The sequence below is a fragment of the Cupressus sempervirens genome, chromosome 10, assembly GCF_028749045.1.
Source record: "Cupressus sempervirens isolate cs-2001-9-10 chromosome 10, ASM2874904v1, whole genome shotgun sequence".
Taxonomy (NCBI): Eukaryota; Viridiplantae; Streptophyta; class Pinopsida; order Cupressales; family Cupressaceae; genus Cupressus; species Cupressus sempervirens.
Genome location: NC_143127.1, coordinates 985,460,122 through 985,464,724, shown reverse-complemented (window position 1 = coordinate 985,464,724; position 4,603 = coordinate 985,460,122).

Genomic DNA, 4,603 nt, shown 5'->3' with positions numbered 1-4,603 from the left:
CGTTCACAGAGTGCAGAAATTGACCTTATAGGGTAAAAGAGGCTGCTTAAAGAGACGAGAAGAATAATAATAATAATAATTTCCTCCCGATTAAATTACGATATAAGGACTGGCTTATCAAAGGCCCCTATTGTTATTGTTATCATGGTGCCAGTATTTTCTAAAAATTAAAAGAGAGATACTAAAGAGAAGTGTGTAAGAAATCTTTTAAATAGAGAATTATTGAATATATGCAATGTAAAAATATTGATAGTAATGAGTTTAAATATAAATAATTTAATGAAATTTTTTAAAATAATGTAATTTTAATTTTAATACACTTTTATTTTACAAATGTAAATATGGACATGGAGGGAATTTATTTGAGGGTTGATGATATTGTTGAGTGATTTTGAATTTGGAAATATTAGTACACACTATTTCATGTAAGAAAAGTAAATATGGATATTGTATAAAGTTAATTTTTTTTAATTGAAAAATATTTTGTTTGAATTATACAATGTCATAAAATACTTTTAGTTCAACTAAATGTAGGTAAAATTTCATGATATTTTCAATAAAATTGTAAAAAAATCACAAATTAAAAGCTAGTTCCAATAACATTTTAATTAAATTTTGTGATATATTAAAATAACATTTGGTTAAATTTTGTTATATTGAAGGTAAATGTGAAATAAAATTTACAGTGCTAAAGAAAAACTCAATTATATGTTATAACAAAATAAATAAATTTGTAAAAGGATCAAGAATGGAAATTGGTTAAGGCTTTCATGGTGAAAAGCTTCAGATAGATCTAAGGGACAAGATGGATGTTGGGAGCATGGGAGAAGGCTTTTGAACATGGTGGCCACTAGGTAGGGTACGACAAGATTCACCAAAAAAAAATGTGGGTCCTAGTATGACTCTAGACAAGACTGAGAGGATAAAGTAGGTAATCTTCAAAATCATTGCAGTGAGGGTTTGCTTTAATATTCAATGGTAATAACAACAGTTTTAAAAGTATTACAAACAAAGAATGGTGACCCAAATACTTTTTTGTTCCCAACACGATGGCAACAAATAATATAACAATGGTTAACAAGAGGGTTGTCATAATTTGGATTGAATCAAAAGGATGGAAGGAAGTGATGAATATCTATAAGGAGAGAGTCTTCTTCATGAAATGTGGAGGAGGTTGGTATCCACACACACCATGTTCAAGATCAACTTCAAATGAGAGGGAGGGGCTCCTAGAAAAAACATTTCAACTAATTTTAGGGTCTTCTTGTGATCTGATTTAAGATCTATAAGATTATGACTCAATCCTAACAATTAGTTATAATTTCCTGATCCATGCAGTAAATGCGTGGCTATGTATTTAAAACCATTGAAAATTACAGAGAAGAAGAATTAAGAACTGATAAAGAGGAATTTTTAACCAATTACATAAAGTTAAATTAATGCTTTTACTAAAGCAAATTAATGTAATTGAAAATGCAGAAAAGAGCAACACATAAATCAACTGACAAAAAAGAAATAATAGATAAGAGGCACAACACAATTTGATCTCAGAGTTCACCCTGTTAGGACTACATCTCTGGGTCCTACTCCAACTGGTGGATTGATCTGATTAACTCAAAAATCAATTACAAAGTGTTACAGAATCGACCCCTTATAGAACATCAACATTACACTACTCCGATGTTCAGGATTGGAAATATGTCCTCCAAAATTTTCTCTCTCCTTCTCAGCAATAAGTCATACTTCTGATTCCTCTCAGAGATTGAATAATCATAATAACTTTCATAATCTTCATGTTTTGGAAAGGGCCTCCTACCCCCTTTTATACATCAAATTTGCCTAAAATAGGCCAAAACAAAAATATTTAATTATAGGCCCATTAACAAATCTCCTTTTCGAAATAACCCCTTAGCCATTTAATAAATTTGGCTTTACATCAATTTTGGGCTTCAAAACAATAACAAAATAACCAAAAACCCTTATTTTATAATAAGGTTTGCTGATTTGTTATGGGTATATAACAACTCTTCTTTTAATATTACATATATTATAAATGGCCCATTGGTTGGCCTTATGTTTAAGAGGGCAATGGTTGAGAGTTCAACTCCCATCTCCCTTTTTGATGAAATGAACGCCATTAGAAAGCTTTTGACGAGCTCTTTCATTTGAAATCCATTGTTGACAACTTTTGAGATGATTATTTTTTCACCTTTTTACAGCCTTTGACCAAGGTTTGACCATCCTTTGACTGGCCATATCTCAAGCATACAGACTCTTTTTTCACCTGTTCGAGTTGCGTTCGATTCAAAATTTTGAGGACTTCAATCTGGAACTAATTATTGGAGTTTTGGAGATACTTTAAAATTTAGTGAAAATATCCTCTAGATCATCTTGTTCACAAAATGCATGGTTTTGTTGTCAATTTCTTGAAACCCTTACAATAGGGCTAGGAGCCTTTTGAGCCCCAATTAGACCTCCTAATAGGGTTTTTAGTCAATATCTCCAAAACTTCCTTAACAAGTCCCCAAACTAAGTGGTATTCCAGATACCCTTTTCAGAGGACTAGAGAATTTTCAAGGTCTTAAGTGCCCAACAAGTTTGTACACCTTGTTCCTAGAAATAAGCCTAGTTATAAGGGTTTTAGGCTTGTTTGTGTTGTTTGACCTTAAGTGGATTCAAATGGAAGAAAAAGAACTAAACTTCTTCCCAAATCTTGATCAGTATCCTTTAGACATTGCTCTACATCTCCATGGTCTTGGTTTGCACAAACCAATCTATTAACCCCTCCTTCATTACTCTACAACTGTCAAGACACCTAGCCGGGTAGCATTAGGCTTGATGCCAAAAATAGAAAACCTGCTCATTTGGACCCCAAATTGCATATTTACATTATGTAGGGTGCCTTGGCATATTCCATAAAGTTGTACAATTCAAACCATGGGAATTCACGCTAGGGTTATTTTATTTTACCTACTCTGTATGGACCAGTAAACCACTCATGGAGGGGAGAATTTTATTAAACCAATCAAACTAATTGAACTAATACTCAAATTTAAAAATAAGAAAGTAGATAAGAATTCCTAACTATACATGCATAGAAATCACTCAAATCAATCCATTAGAGTATAGATGATTGAGTTGCATATCGACTGTGATAACAATTTCAGGAAAATTGGTATTGTTCTATTGATCAAATCCATACAAATGGGACTCCAACCTTTACTTTTGACCTAGAATGAGCTTATATAGATCAGGTGCTTGTGTTCCAACCATCTAGATAGACCCACAACTAATTTTGGGTTGGTTTGTAGAAATGTTGTTAATGTTGTCATTGACAGTTTTTGCACTTTGTCACTTCTAACACCCATTATCACTTCAAATAGGTGTAGTCTAATCTCATTAGCATGAGTAGACATGCCTAACACATTTCTAACTATTTTCCCACATTTTGGAGTCAATTTTAGCATTTGACACATTATGACCCAAATTGACAACTTTTGCATTCACAAGTCAATCTTGACAACTCTTAGGCAAACCTTGTGTTTGTGCCTAACTTAACCTCTGAAAGACTCAAACACACACTTGGGACTCTACTAAAATCCTTATTCATTAGTGTCTTGGCGAAAGCCACTTACAAGCCAAAATTGAGTTAGGATTTGATCAAAACCCTAGGTGCTCCTGCACTACTTTGATAAGAGGATGATTAGTTAAAAAAATAGATCAAAGAAAGTAAAAGTTGGAGGTAAGAATAATAGAGGGTATAAGAGCAGTGCAAAATTGTTGAAGAGAGCGAGTAACAAGAAGGGGAAGAGAGAAAATTGGGATCTAAGAGAGACTTGTTCTCTCCCAGGCAATAATGAAGGCTCTAACTTAGAATGGCAGGGATATAATAACCTAACAACTGTCATTGATAAAACTTCTCTTTGATCAAATGAAAGTCAATGTAGTCTTGTTTACGAAAAATAAATACATCGTGATAAGAATAAAAAACCAAGTGTTGGTGATCTTGGGAGGGTGTTTTTTGTTTGTCCAAATGAAGATTTTGAGATTTTGGGAGTTCTTTGGAACCCTTAATCTACGAAGGCGGTAATGATAGAGCATGATTTTTTGTGCAATTAATGAATATTACTATGATGCGCATGTGAAGAAGTATATTTTTTGGTCAATATATAAGGACCTACTAGTGCTTGGAACAAAAAGGATGTTTGGAAGAGCTTGTCAAAGGTTCTCAAGAAGTTGGAAAATGAAGTGGTTTTGTAGAAGGTGATTTTAAATCTACTTTGGGAATTGTGCATAAGAGAGGAGGCAGATCTTAGTGAGATGTATATAGAGGTTCATTTAAGAGTTTGTTGCAATCAACGGGTTGTGGGTAATTAAGCCCCAAAGTGGGTCTTTCACATGGACGAATAGACAAAGATATTTCTCTGAGACTCTAGAGACTATATGTATTGTTTTTGGCAGGAAATTGGGACACTCTATATTTTATTTTTTAAGCTTGTGTGCTTCTAATGGCTAGGTTAGATCATTACCCCACTTCCTTAGTCCTGCAAAGAGGTGTGATGCTTGTTCAGTGTCCCCTTTAGTTTGAAAAAAAATTGATTTC